General features: G+C 49.0%; 1 pseudogene across 1 annotated transcript in view; it reads right to left on the bottom strand.

The window, feature by feature from the left end:
* Nucleotides 1-916: 916 nt before the first annotated feature.
* The window catches only part of LOC309567868 (leucine-rich repeat-containing protein 47-like), a 39,921-nt pseudogene continuing 24,600 nt past the window's right edge, over nucleotides 917-16,237 (bottom strand). The window contains exons 5-7 of the transcript XR_014226123.1: nucleotides 9,627-9,729; nucleotides 7,097-7,186; nucleotides 917-1,174 (exon numbers count right to left, since the gene is read on the bottom strand). The product of XR_014226123.1 is annotated as a leucine-rich repeat-containing protein 47-like (transcript). The remainder of the gene's footprint in view (nucleotides 1,175-7,096; nucleotides 7,187-9,626; nucleotides 9,730-16,237) is intronic.

Raw genomic sequence — 16,237 nt, forward strand, 5'->3', positions numbered from 1 at the left:
CTGACACCAATGATGGGACACCTCCCACTGACACCAATGACGGGGCACCATTCCCCCCCACTGACACCAATGATGGGGCACTATTCCTCCCACTGACACCAATGATGGGACACCTCCCACTGACACCAATGATGGGGCACTTTTCCTCCCACTGACACCAATGATGGGACACTATTCCTTTCACTGACACCAATGATGGGACACCTCCCACTGACACCAATGATGGGACACTATTCCTCCCACTGACACCAATGATGGGACACCTCCCACTGACACCAATGACGGGGCTGACACCAATGATGGGGCACTATTCCTCCCACTGACACCAATGATGGGGCACTATTCCTCCTACTGACACCAATGATGGGGGCACTATTCCTCCCACTGACACCAATGATGGGGCACTTTTCCTCCCATTGACACCAATGATGGGGGCACTATTCCTCCCACTGACACCAATGAAGGGGAATTATTCCTCATCCTACTGCCATACATGTGGAAGCCCCTTCCCCTTCTGAAAAGCAATTCACAGTTGTGGAATGCTTTTCAGAGGCGGTGAGGGGATGTGTCACCTCCTGACTTTGTTTTAACCTTAAAAAAGCTGCACCGCCACAAATTACTAACACACCATTTCTGAACTGCCATTTTATTTTGGCTGATATCACATTAACAGACAATGGCAGCGATATTTCAGATATCTGCACACGAGGAAACAAAACAGCCAACATATAAAAAAAATGACAATAAAAAATAAATTAGGATTCCTTGTGTTAGTGTATCTCTACAAGTGCTAAAACGCTGGAAATGAAGGATGAATTCAGAGTTTCCTGTACAGGCGCAAATCGTTCTTTCCACTCTCAGCAATCACTCCGTGTCCAATCGTCATTCTTCATTGACAACCGAAGGACGCGATTGGTTACTGGAGGAAAGGAGAAGACATTTCATACTAGCGGACAATCACAAAGGAGGAAGCGCTGAGGTTCAGGTCGGTCTTGGATGGGTACAGGACCTTCAGGTTGCCGTCCACATCAGTAACGCGCACTTGTTCCAGCACCAGCTGGGGGCGCTCCGGGGGTTCCAGGTTCTGAGACGCCAAGACCCCCGGATGTTCTGTATCGGAATCGACTTCCTCCTCTTTGTTCTCCATCGTGAATTTATTGAGTTCTGCCATTTTCTGTGTATAGGAAAGAAACAAAAAACACAAATTAATCATCATTAATAATAATAATAATAATATTAGAATAAAATACATTGTACCCCAAAAAATAATAACTTTCACTCCAAGAAAAAAATCTTTATAAAAGTCCAGACACATCCTCTATATACAAAGCGGACATAACCATTTGCTGACCCGGCTTTTTCTGGCATTTATGGTTTACAATTTTAAATCAGTATTTTTTGCTAGAAAATTACTTTGAACCCCAAAACAATGTACATTTTTTTTATAGCAGAGACCCGAAGGAATAAAATGGCGATTGTTGCAATTTTTTTATGTCACACAGCATTTGCGCAGCGGTTTTGCAAATGCCATTTTTTTGTAAAAAAAAATAAATAAAGTTACCTCAAATTTTTCGTGCAATATAAAAGATGTTACAGCATCGCCGAGTAAATAGATACCACACATGTCACGCTTTAAAATTGCGCACATTCATGGAATGGAAACAAACTACCGTACCTAAGAATCTCCATAGGCGGCGATTTAAACGTCTTTACAGGTGACCAGTTTAGCGTTACAGAGGAGGTCTGGTGCTAGAATTTTTGCTCTCACTTCAACGTTCCTGGCGATACCTCAGATGTGGTACCGTTTATATATGCGTTCGCTTCTGCACGCGAGCATAGAGTGATGGGAGCGCTTTAATTTTTTTTTTTTTTTTTTATTATTCATTTTACTTTTTATTTTTACACTGTCCCTTTATTTTTGATCACTTGACAATTCCTATTACAAGGAATGTAAACTTCCCTTGTAATAGAAAGAAGGATGATGGGTCCTCTTTTGAAGAGATCTGGGGTCAAAGAGACCCCAAATCTCTTCTTTACCTTTAAAAGAAAAAAAAAAAAATAGATTTTTGTACTTACCATAAAATCCTTTTCTCTGAAATTGGACAGACGCAGCTCCATATCTTCTTAGACCATTGGGTTATGCTCCTCCCATCAGGAATAGGAAACAGCTTTACCACGCCTATGGGGGCTGTCCCTGCAGGCATAACCCCACACACGCTGCTACAGCATTTAGTTTTGTTGCAAGCAGTGTGTAGAAGAAAAAAAAAACCCCATTCACTCAGAAGTAGAGGGGCGGGTGCTGCGTCTGTCGATTAACTTCAGAGGAAAGGATTTTACAGTAAATACTCCAGACACACAGCCCCCGCAGGGACAGGAAAGGACACACAGACCAGGGGGGATCTCTTGGGAGGCACAAATCCCATTATCCCCAGGGGAAGGCCCATAACCCCCAAAGGTCAGCAGGGGCAAGGGGGGCACAGTTACTCACCATACTATGGACTGGGTGGGCTCCGCTCCGGGCAGACTGCCTCCCACCCCGAAGTGGTTGCTGCCAGCCGAGGGGTACGCTACGACTCAGGGCGTTCCAGGTCATTGTGTCCCGGCGAGGCATCCGCTCGCAGGCACGTCCCCCTCAGGACAAGGGAGCACCGTCGACCATAAGGCTCTAGATTATCCAGTGCAAAGCCCCAGCCGGCATCGTTGCTTGCAGATCACCAGGAATTTCTTCCCTGAATACTAGCTAGCAAGTGAGTAAAGAAAAATAAAAAGAAAACATTTTCTAAAAGAAATAAAAAACGGAGACCGGAGTCCCAGCAGGAAACCTAGGTCCTACTCCTCTAGGCAGAAAAACTGATGTGCTGGGTTGTGCAGTGGGGGTTTATGCCTGGAGGGACAGCCCCCTGGGTGTGTATTTTCAAATTTTCCTGCCTAGACTACTCCTGATGGGAGGAGCATAAACCCACTCAGCTCTTGGAGATGAGGCTGCGTCTGTCGATGGATAGAGAAATCTAGTTTTCTCTATCGTTCATTGACAGACGCAGCTCCATATCTTAGACCATTGGGATGTCCCAAAGCAGTATTAATATAAGGGGTGGGAAGAAAAACGCAAAATAAGAAATTAACTCCCCAAAGGCTAAACATAGCCAACCAGGTAATGTGGAGCTCAACCAGGAACAACTGGTGCTCACCTAGTAAAAACAACCTCAAAGAGAACAAAAAAGATTCTCTTTATACAGCAGCCTGGAAGACCTTGCGGCCAAAGGAAGCATCTGAAGATGCCAACACATCAACTTTGTAGAATTTTGTGAAGGTATGCACAGACGACCAAGTCGCAGCCATGCAAACTTGCATCACCGATGCCTTATGGCGAAAAGCCCAAAAGGCACTCAGCGCTCCAGTAGAATGTGCCGTCACTGGGAAAGGAGGAACCTGACCCTTCAGTGAATAAGCCTGAACAACCGTCTGCCTGATCCACCTGGAAATGGTCACCGCAGACTAAGCCAATCCCTTACTAGGACCCTCAGTAAAGAAAAAAAGAGCATCTGACTTTCAGAAAGACTCAGTAACCGCCAGGTAAACCCTGATCACTCGAACCACATCCAAAGAATGCAAGGCAATTTCCTTAGGATGCTTGGGACGGAGTGAAGGCAGCACAATGTCTGAAAATCAGAAAGCACTTTAGGGAGAAAAGATTGATTTGTTCGGAGTACCACTTTATCTCTGTGGACCACCAGATAAGGCAAACAGCAGGACAACGCTGCAAATTCAGACACTGCAAGCGGAAGTGATAGCCACCAAAAAGGCAACCTTCTGAGACAACAAAAGCAGAACAAGCTCCCTAATGTTCGAAAGCAGAGAGGCTTTTGAAGAATAGATAATACCAGATTTAGATCCCACGGAGGTAGCGGGGACCGCCTCTGAGAAGCCAAATAGCGCATTCCCTGAATGAAGGTACAAATCAAGGCATGCATAGCTAACGGGTGTATAAAATATATCGCTAAAGCCGACACTTAGCCTTTGATAGTGCCCAAAGCCAACCGCTGTTCAACCCCTTCTTGCAGAAAGGCCAAAACCCTAGCAACCGAAAACAAGCGAGGGTGCACCTTCAGCGATTCGCACCATGAAATGTATGATTTCCACTTACGATGATCTATCTTTCTGGAAGTCGACTTCCTAGCCTTCAAGAGCGTATGAATCACAGAGTCAGCAAGACCTCCATCTCTCAACACCTGGTTTTCAACAGCCATGCCATTAAAGCCAGCGACTGTAAAGCAGGAGGGGAGATCGGACCCTGAGACAGCAGATCTTCCCTGAGAGGACGTCTCCAAGGAGCATCGGCGACCAACCTTACTAGGTCTGTGTACCAAGACCGGCAGGGCCAGTCTGGAGCCACCAGAATGACTGGAATCCCTTCCACCTCTATTCTGTGTAGAAGCCTCGGCAGAGGTTTCAGCGGAGGAAATGCATAGATCAGCCAATACCGACCCCAAGGATCCACCAGTGTGTCTGTGGCGTGGGCCAGAGGATCTCGAGATCTGCACCTTCTTGAGACGAGAAGCAAACAGATCGACCTTGGGTGTCCCCCACCTGACACACAGGAGATGAAACACCTCCGGATGTAGGGACCACTCCCCTTGATCCAACATCTGATGACTCAGGTAATCCGCTTGCCAATTCTCCACACCTGGGATGTGCACAGCAGAGAGGGCTGGGACAAACTGTTCTGCCCAGTCCAAAAGTTCGGCCACCTCCTTGGCCGTTAAGACACTCTTGGTGTCCCCCTGGTGATTAATGTAAGCCACAGCTGTGGCATTGTCCGGTTGAATCCGAACCGGACAAGCTTGGAGACGAGGCGTCCAGTGGCTCAGACAAAGCTGTATTGGTCTGAGCTCCAAAACATTTATCGGTAGTTTGGACTCTTCTACTGTCCAAGTTCCCTGAGCACAGAACCTCCCCAGAACCCTGCCCCAGCCCGACAGGCTGGCGTCCATGGTTACCACTGTCCAAAACATCGGGAGAAAGGACTTGCCCCGGCATAGTGCTGGAGAGTAAAGCCACCATAACAGTGCAGCTCTGGTGTTGCAGCTCAACTGAATCAAATTGTCTAAAGACTTTGGATCCTTGTTCCATATGACCAGAATCTCTTGTTGCAAAGGTCTGGTGTGGAACTGAGCAAACGGAACCGCCTCGAAGGTTGATACCATCAGACCCAATTGGCTGATGAGATTGTGTGTTCCTACTAATCAGGAACACGGATCTCTCTCTTACTGCAGTCAGTCCACTCCCCCCACAGTTAGAAAGCACTCCCTTTGAATGAGGGGTGAAATCTTCTCCTCTTTTCAGATACAACACTTTTTATTGAGTTTCTACTTTTCATCCATCCCCCCGCACCGTCCGCTGAGTTTACTGAACTCGCTGGGAACGGCAGATGTCGCTCTTTGCTAAACCCCCCCCCCCAAAGGAGGAAATTTTCCACTTGGTCGGAACGTCACTCACCATATCAAAAGAGATGAAATTTCACCCGTCACAGATTGTGAGAGATTTCCACCGAAAAGGAAACGGTTTCTATAAATATTCCTCCGCCGTTATCACAGGGAGAGGATTGCCATCGAGTGCCGGGGCGGCAAACTAAAGCGACTCTCAGGTGGATATCAGGCGGATCACTTTCACTGCTCCAGTTCACAACGACAATCCGCGTCATCACATCATCCAATAGTCACCCCGACCTACAAATAATTCTAATGGTCCCCATATACGTTACATTGTGTCCAGTCAGTCCGGCCTTTCCACTTCCACTTTATACTGGATATAAAGCCGACCATTCACTACACCATCGCCTTCACATCTACCACCAGCTCAGCAATGTAAAGTGCAATGTGATAGAGATTGGATTTAGAAGTTTGCACTCATTACACAATTTTTATAAACTTAACCACTTCTGGACCGGAAAGATTTACCCCCTTAATGACCAGGCCATATTTTGCGATTCGGCACTGTGTTAATTTAGCGGACAATTGCACGGTCATGCGACACTGTACCCAAATAAAACCGATGTCCTTTTTTTCCCACAAACAGATTTCTTTTGGTGGTATTTGATCACCTGTGGGATTTCTATTTTTTGCTCTATAAACAAAAAAAAAAAAAAGAGGACAATTCTGGGGAAAAAAAAATTATATATATATATATATTTTTTTCACATTCTGCTATATGACATTCTCTAAAAAAAATTTTTTTTTTTTTTTAAAAAATCAAAATTTTTCAACATTTTAGGCCAATTTGTTTTCTGCTACATATTTTTTGAAAAAAATAAATAAATCACAATAAGCGTATTTTGATTGGTTTGCGGAAAAGTTATCGCATCTACAAACTACGGGAAAGATTTATGTAGTTTTTATTGTTTATTTTTTACTAGTAATGGTGGCGATCTGCGATTTTTAGCGGGACTGCAACATTGCGGCGGACAGATCGGACCCCTAACTGACATTTTTGACCCTTTTGGGGGGACCAGTGACATTACTACAGTAATCAGTGCTATACATATGCACTGTCACTGTACTAATGACACTGGCAGGGAAGAGGTTAACAGTGGGTGATCAAGGGGTTAAATGTGAGCTTAGGGGCGTGATTCTAACTGTGGGGGAGGGGCTTGCGAAATGATCATAGAGACATGTGATCCTATATAGAAGGAGCTCTGTGATCATTCCAGAGAGAAGAACGGTCAGCTGTGTTTACAACATCCGACCGTCCTTCTCTCTCAGCGGGGAACGATCGCGGGTGTCAGACGGCAATCGGAGCCCCCTGCCCCGTGCATCAGAGTCCCCGCAGACGAGTGGGGACGGGAGTGCAGCTCGCCCCCTAGCTGCCTGCGATGGACGTAGGTGTACGCCAATTTGCGCAGCAGAGCCACATTGCCACAGTAAAAAGGCAGCGGCCGGTCGGGAACCGGTTAACAAACTTTTGCTGCCACGGATGTATTTTATTCATTGGCAGCGGAGAATTCTGCAACAGCTGGAGGGCCGCCAGTTTGAGACCCCTGATATAGCGAGATCCAAATGGCCCCAACTATCCAAGCAAAACAATGGAGATGGGCACTTACCTCAATCAGAGCGTCCATGACATCCTTACAGGTCTGCAGGCTGCTGCCACTGGTCACCTCCAACAAGAGGGCCTGGGTGGATTTGGTGATCTGTGGAAGAAGAACGATAGTCATTGTAATCCAAGTGTCTTCCAAATGAGATCAGTGTTCCTTTAAAACCCAACTCCAACCAATAGCTTTTTCGTTTAGGATAGAGTGGGGGAGGGTAGAAGCTATATCAGGGCTCTCCAAACTATGGCCCTCCAGTTGTTCAGGAACTACAACTCCCATCATGCCTAGTCATGTCTGTGAATGTCAGAGTTTTACAATGCCTCATGGGATGTGTAGTTCCACAAAAGCTGGAGGGCCGTAGTTTGAGGATCCCTGACCCATATGTTCTTTATTCTTATAGCGCCATTATTTTTATTATACATTATATGGCCAAAAGTATGTGAACCAACACCCCCCCCCCCCCCCACTACAATGATGGTGTTCAGGTGTCTCCAATGAAGGGTCCTGGTAATACTCCATCAAACATTGTAGGCCAATTGATTTCAACCACTGGGCTGTGGTCCACCGCCAGGCTGGAGCCTCCTCTCTCCTAGGCTTTCAGGCAGCTGAAGATCCCTTAATCTCCTGCAGGGTCCCCCAGCTTGCAAAGTGTCCCCCAATCTGCCATAATGACCCTCAAGTCTTCCTCAATGCCCCTCGCCTTTTCAGAGTTCCCCCAGTCCCATAAAAAACCCAGCCCCATCCAGAGACTTACAACTTTATTGTTTGGGCATGGAAGGTTCTGGAATCATTTACTGGGCACTGGTTTCAAAAAGTGGAGAACTTCTTGTTTAAAGAATTGTGTTCTTCCAACCTTATGGTAGCAGTTTGGTAAAGACCCTTTTCTATTCCAGCATTACCCCTGTACAAAGCCAGCTCCATAAAGACATTGTGTTCCTCCACACCAAACTGGTCTCACCAATGTCCTACACAGAGCCCTGACTGGTTACACCAATGTCCTACACAGAGCCCTGACTGGTTACACCAATGTCCTACACAGAGCCCCGACTGGTCTCACCAATGTCCTACACAGAGCCCTGACTGGTCACACCAATGTCCTACATAGAGCCCCGACTGGTCTCACCAATGTCCTACACAGAGCCCCGACTGGTCTCACCAATGTCCTACACAGAGCCCCGACTGGTCACACCAATGTCCTACACAGAGCCCCAACTGGGTTTACCAATGTCCTACACAGAGCCGCGACTGGTCTCACCAATGTCCTACACAGAGCCCTGACCTCAACCCTACTGAACACCTGATCTCCAAACAAGAGCAAATTCCTATAGACACTACAGTCATATAGAAAGTCTTCCTAAAAGAATGGAGGAACTCGAGACCTTGAGTGTGGAGGATGGTAAACCACAAAGGGGGCAACTCCATAAACACACGGTGTGACCAGTTTGGTGTGGAGGAACTCCAGTGGCCTGCACAGAGCCCTGACCTCAACCCAACTGAACACCTTTGGGATATATTGGAACTCCGACTGCGAGCCAGGTCTTTTTTTTTTTTTGGCGCCCAACGTGGCTCATCATGCGAGTCACCCAACATCAGTACCTGACCTCACAGATGGGCACAAATTCCCAAAGACACCCTCCAAAATCCTGCAGAAAATCTTCCCAGAAGAGTGGAGGAACTCAAAGAGCCCAAAGATCAACCCTCAACTCCAACACTTTTGGGATGAATTGGAATGCCGATAGTGAGCCAGGTCTTCTCACACATCAGTCATGTTTAGGAGGTTCATGATTAAAGAACTCAACCAATAATGGTAATGGGGTCACCCCACTAAAATGTAACACACAGTATACACCCCTCCAGAGTTCAGGTGTCCCCAGTGAAGGGTCCTGGTAATCCTCCATCGCACAAAGAAATTGTAGACAATTGGGCTTTTCCAGCCTTGTGGTAACAGTTTGGTGAAGACCCTTTTCTGTTCCAGCATGGCTGTGCTGCCCCCCCCCCCCCCACACCCACCCTGTACAAAGCCAGATCCATAAAGACACGGTGTGACCACTTTGGTGTAGAGGAACTCCAGTGTCCTGTAAAGAACCCTGACCTCCCCCCTACTGATCACCTGACCTCCCCCCTACTGATCACCTGACCTCACCCCTACTGATCACCTGACCTGATCACCTGACCTGATCCCTACTGATCACCCGACCTCATCCCCTACTGATCACCCGACCTCATCCCCTACTGATCACCCGACCTCATCCCCTACTGATCACCCGACCTCATCCCCTACTGATCACCCGACCTCATCCCCTACTGATCACCCGACCTCATCCCCTACTGATCACCCGACCTCATCCCCTACTGATCACCCGACCTCATCCCTACTGATCACCCGACCTCATCCCTACTGATCACCCGACCTCATCCCTACTGAACAAGTTTGGGACTGAGTCTAAAATACGGTAAGTAATGTAAAAGGGTCTAAAAAACACCTTTCTACTCCCTCTCTTCCTACTCCCATTTCTTCCTATAGGTTCGGGTATCTCACCTTCGTCTTGTCGCTGTTGGTGATTGGTGGGAAAGATATAACCGCATTTTCTGCATCCACCAAGCACGGGTAATTCTCTTTGCCGTCCAATAGATGAAGATATCTGTGAAATGGAATTTTTGTGAATTATTACAAAATTCCCCCAAACTGAAGGCAGCTATGGACACATAATCAATAATGAGGAGGTAGCAATATCTACAAACTAAATCACTTCCTTCATCAAACCACAATTCTCCACCCCAGGACAAACTCCACCCAGAACAAACTCCACCCAGAACAAACTCCACCCCAGGACAAACTCCACCCCAGGACAAACTCCACCCCAGGACAAACTCCACCCCAGGACAAACTCCACCCCAGGACAAACTCCACCCCAGGACAAACTCCACCCCAGGACAAACTCCACCCTGGACAAACTCCACCCTGGACAAACTCCACCCTGGACAAACTCCACCCTGGACAAAAATGACACCAAGTCCAGCAATGCTCTGCTCTTCTCTGGCACATGTACAGACACACTGGGGGGGGGGGGGTATTTTCCAGTTCTATCATGAATATGGAACGTGGTAGACCCCCATGGTGTGTCCATGCATGTGCTGGATCTCCGACACATGTACAGACATGTGCAGTCCTGGCAGACACCGCAGCGGCTTTTGCTCGCATACGGCATCCTCAAAACCCAAACCACCCCCCCTTATCTAAATCACGGGGTGGGGGGGGGGGTGCATATTCCAGCAGAACTGTATTTTAATTTAGTGTGGCTGTTTGTAGCTCCACCTGTACAGCCATGTCACCAAGGTCCGGATTGCTGAATGGAAATGACTACACGTCCAGTGTGCTATGCAGAGTGCTCTGGGGATCCCTCCTCCCCTATGCAGTCCTGACACAACATCCTCCCACCCCCCCACAGCAAGTCCGCTCCACCATACAGACCTGAGGCTGTGGGGGGTGGAGGGAGACATTGATAGAGCCACAGGAAAGGACTGTTCTGCTATGCAGACTGCTCTGGGGAACCCTTATTGCTATGTAGTCCTACCACATGGGCACAAGGCTCACTGTAAATAGGGCTACGGTGCCTGGCAGAGCCCAATGGCATGTCTGTACATTCTGTACATAGATCCGCTTCCCTGCACATGCAGACATACTTGGCAGAGCCCCCTGTGTGTAAGAGGGAAAGGGGGGGGGGTGGACATGCAGGGGAAGGGACCCTGAAAAAAGGGAGCCAAAGTCTGCTTTAAGTATCACTTCTGGGCAGAGTGACCCTTTTAAGCCAATTCTAACTTTTTAGACCATTTTTCATGTTACATCCATATTTGGCGTAAGACTAAGTCTTGGAAAGATTTCATCCAATATAAATCTGCCCTCCAAAAATACAATTCCAGCCTCAACACTGCCAAGCAGACCCAATTTATCACTCATTAACTTATCATCCAGTCCCCGCCAACTCTTCTTTACCTTCAACTCTCTACTTCATCCTCCACTGCCTCCACCTACTACCTCACTCACCGCCCAGGAGATTGCCAATCACTTCAAACAGAAGATCTCCTCACCAATTGTGTCAGATACCGTCCACACTTTACACTTCATGCCCACAAGTACAATCGCTACTTCCCTCATTCAACCCCACCACTATAGACGGAGGTTGCTAAACTACTTGCCAACATCCAGCTAACCACCGGCCCTCTGGACCCTGTTCCCTCGCCAATGCTACGTTCACCCTCTGCCTCTATTCTACACTCTAACCCACATCTTCAATCTCTCCTTCTCTTCTGGCATCTTCCAGAACTTAAAAAGCCCTCACTGGACCCATCCAATCTTCACAACCTACGTCACATTTCCTTGTTCCCCTTTTTATCCAAACTCCTTAAATGTGTGGTCTACAACCGACCAATGCCGAGAATAGCCTTCTTCATCCCCTCCCTTCAGTCTGGATTTGATCCTCAACACTCCACAGAAACCGCTCTCCTAAAACTAACAAACGATCTACTAGCAGCCAAAACCAATGGACACCATTCTGTACTCCTGGACCTTTCTGCTGCCTTTCATACGGCTGATCAAGAAAATCCACATCTTTGGTCTCCGTGATTGTACTCTTCGCTGGTTCTCCTTCTACTTATCCAACCACACCTTTATCATTACTGGCAATTCTACTTCCTCCTCTTCCCTTCTCTGTTGGGATCCCCCAAGGTTCTGTTCTTGGACCTCTCCTATTTTCAATCTACACCTCCTCTCTGGGTCAGCTGATTGCCTCCCATGGCTTCCAATACCATCTCTACGCTGACGATACCCAAATCTATTTCTCTACCCCTCAGCTCTCTCCCTCAGTCTCCTCACGTATCACTAATTTACTATCAGATACATCGGTCTGGATGTCTCACCACTTCCTCAAACTCAATCTATCCAAAACTGAACTTATAATTTTTCCTCCACTGCGAGCCCCTTCCCCCGATCTCTCGGTCAAAATCGATGGCACAAATATTAGCCCTTTCCTGTATGCCAAGGTCCTAGGTGTAGTCCTGGACTCTGAACTCTCCTTCAAGCCCCACGTCCAATCACTGTCTAAATCTTACTGCCTTAACCTCCGCAACATCTCCAAAATACGCCCCTTTCTAACCAATGACACAACCAAGCTCCTAGTTCACTCCCTGGTTATTTCTCGCTTCGACTACCGCAACTCCCTTCTCATTGGTTTACCTCTAGATAGGCTCCTCCCCCCTTCAATCCATCATGAATGCTGCTTCCAGGCTCATCCACCTTACTAACCGCTTAGTATCTGCTACTCTTCTGTCAATCCCTCCACTGGTCTCCATTCAGTGTCCTCCACCCCTCCCTGCCAATCCCTCCACTGGCCTCCATTCAGTGTCCTCCACACCCCTCCCTGCCAATCCCTCCACTGGCCTCCATTCAGTGTCCTCCACCCCTCCCTGCCAATCCCTCCACTGGCCTCCATTCAGTGTCCTCCACCCCTCCCTGCCAATCCCTCCACTGGCCTCTATTAAGTGTCCTCCACCCCTCCCTGCCAATCCCTCCACTGGCCTCCAATCAGTGTCCTCCACCCCACCCTGCCAATCCCTCCACTGGCCTCCAATCAGTGTCCTCCACCCCTCCCTGCCAATCCCTCCACTGGCCTCCATTCAGTGTCCTCCACACCCCTCCCTGCCAATCCCTCCACTGGCCTCCATTCAGTGTCCTCCACCCCTCCCTGCCAATCCCTCCACTGGCCTCCATTCAGTGTCCTCCACCCCTCCCTGCCAATCCCTCCATTGGCCTCCATTCAGTGTCCTCCACCCCTCCCTGCCAATTCCTCCACTGGCCTCTAGTCAGTGTCCTCCATTCTCCCCCGCCAATCCCCCAAACTGGCCTCCATTCAGTGTCCTCCACCCCTCCACTGGCATTCGCTCAGTGTCCTCCACCCCGCTCTGCCAATCCCTCCACTGGCTTCCGCTCACCCAAGAAATTAAATTCAAAATACTAACATCTTACAAAGCCATCCACAGCTTAGCCACCAACTACATCACCAGCCTCGTCTCAAAATACCAACCCAATCAATCAATCATCCTTCTTGTTCCTCTCAAGACCTCCTGCTCTCCAGCTCCCTTGTCACCTCCTCCCATGCTCACCTCCAGGACTTTTCCAGAGCCTCTCCAATCCTATGGAACTCCTTACCCCAATCTGTCCAATTATCTCCTACTCTATTTGCTTTTAGACAATCCCTGAAAACCCTCCTCTTCAGAGAAGCCTATCCTACCCAGATCTAACAACTGTACTTACATTTTCTCCATTAGCCCATCCCCCACAGTTATTACCTTTTTGTTACACTTGACCCTCCCTTCTAGATTGTAAGCTCTAATGAGCGGGGGCCATCTTATTTCTCCTGTATTAAATTGTATTGTAACTGTACCCTCATGCTGTGCAAACTGCTGGGGCTATATAAATCCCGTATAATATTAATATTTAGGGTGTCACATGAAGTGTGGTCAAAAGCCAAACCCCAACCCCCCCATTATATAAATCATGGGGGGGGGGCATCTTTATAAAAATTCCATCATTTTAATTTAGCACGGCTATGTGTAGCTCCACCCAGCGGCATCAAGGTCTGGGATCGCTCAATAGAAAATACGCAGAGCTATGCAGAGTGCTCCTGGGATCCCTTCTCCCCCCAACATCCTCCCGACCTATAACAGCAGGACCGCTCCTCCCATGCAGACTTAAAGATGGGGGATAGAAAATATGCAGAGCTATGTCGAGTGCTCCTGGGATCCCTTCTCTCCCAACATCCTCCCGCCCTATAATAGCAGGACCGCTCCTCCATACAAAGCTAAGGATTGGGGGGTGGGGGGGTTGGGACATTGCTAGAGCCCATACATTGCATCCAGGACGCACTGATGGTGGGTGCAATGCTCTGCAGGCTTTAGAGAATGCATATCAATCAGGAGATGTTGCTACATTCAAACATTGGACTGATCCTGTGAAACAGATTCTCAGTTTTGTATTCACACTGGGGCCAGGCTCACTGTAAATAGGAATAGCGCCCCCTTGTGATACCAGCCTGGGCATGAGTGAAAACTGGTTACTGGTTTGGGTGCCCAGGCTATGGAGTCCATCCAACCCAGACAGGCCAGGGCTGCACATGAATAAGGGATCGGCACAGGTTTTGCTGGTAACAATATATGGGGGGGGGGGGGGTTGTGATGACTATCCGGTGTCAGGTATATGATCTATACGCTCTGAGCACATGGATTAGGAATGGTATGTAATCCGGTATGTACAATATACGGGTGTGGGGAGAGGCGGCACACAATACTGGAGTACAGCCCGACCCTGAGCTCAGCGCTGTGCGTTCTCCTATAGAGGGAATGGAAAATCTTCCATCAGAAGACAAGAGGATTATGTAACTGACTCTGTACACACCTCATCCATTCATATTACCCGCATCGCCTCCTCAATGTACGATCATCACACCGCGTTACCCGCATCGCCTCCTCAATGTATGATCATCACACCGCGTTACCCGCATCGCCTCCTCAATGTACGATCATCACACCGTGTTACCCGCATCGCCTCCTCAATGTACGATCATCACACCGCGTTACCCGCATCGCCTCCCCAATGTACGATCATCACACCGTGTTACCCGCATCGCCTCCTCAATGTACGATCATCACACCGCATTACCCGCATCGCCTCCCCATGTATAATCATCACACCGCGGTCACATCACCGGACAATAAGACTGGTCATAGGACCTGGCCCTGCTGACCGATTCCAACACACTGATGATCCTTCCTGTAAGTGTGCGCCGATCCCCCGCCATTGTCTGCACCGCAGAGCCAGGGGGTTGTGAGTACAAAGAAAGGAAGGCCAATCCTGGAGGCCCCGGGACTACTACTCCCATCATGCCCCAACAATAGATTTCAGGAGCACTTGTAATGTACCAATAAAAACACAATACTGTGAAGTGGTCAGTTTCTGTAAAAGGTGAATTTGGCCTCTAAAGATGGAGTATGGAAGAGTTCAACCCGAGTCCGGCTTTATTGCTGTCTATGTCCCCGACACTCCTGTCCCGGAATCTCCCGACTACAACTAGAGCCTGTTGGTGACAGCTCAGTACCTGGCTGGGAGCCTGCAATAAGTGCGCTCTTATCATAGAGCCCCTCAACCACCATGGAAGTACACACCCACCCTCCACACTGCCGCACGTATTCTGTATACGGTCAGCAAAAGGTTAAAAAAAAAAATAATAGTTGTCACCACATGACAGGTGCACTTTACAGCCCCCCCCCAGCATGCAACATGACAGGTGCACTTTACAGCCCCCCCCCCCCACCAAGCATGCAACATGACAGGTACCCTTTACAGCCCCCCCCCCCCCCCCAGCATGCAACATGACAGGTGCACTTTACAGCCCCCCCCCCCACCCAAGCATGCAACATGACAGGTACCCTTTACAGCCCCCCCCCCCCACCCAAGCATGCAACATGACAGGTACCCTTTACAGCCCCCCCCAGCATGCAACATGACAGGTGCACTTTACAGATTCCCCCCCCCCCAACCTGCAACATGACAGGTGCACTTTACAGCCCCCCCCCCCCCCCCAAGCATGCAACATGACAGGTGCACTTTACAGCCCCCCCCCCCCGGCATACAACATGACAGGTGCACTTTACAGCCGCCCCCCCCCCCCGGCATGCAACGTGAAAGATGCACTTTACAGCCCCCCCCCCATCCCCCAAGCCTGCAACGTGACCGGTGCAATTTACAGCCCCCCCCCAAGCATGCAGCGTGACAGGTGCACTTTACAGAACCCCCCCCCCAACCTGCAACATGACAGGTGCACTTTACAGCCCCCCCCCCCCCCCCCAAGCATGAACATGACAGGTGCACTTTACAGCCCCCCCCCCCCCCCAAGCATGAACATGACAGGTGCACTTTACAGCTGCCCCCCCCCCCCCGGCATACAACATGACAGGTGCACTTTACAGCCGCCCCCCCCCCCCCCTGGCATGCAACGCGACAGATGCACTTTACAGCCCCCCCCCAAGCATGCAACGTGACCGGTGCAATTTACAGCCCCCCCCCCCCAAGCATGCAGCGTGACAGGTGCACTTTAC

Source organism: Pelophylax lessonae, assembly GCF_965119305.1.
Source record: "Pelophylax lessonae genome assembly, chromosome: 12".
Lineage (NCBI taxonomy): Eukaryota > Metazoa > Chordata > Amphibia > Anura > Ranidae > Pelophylax > Pelophylax lessonae.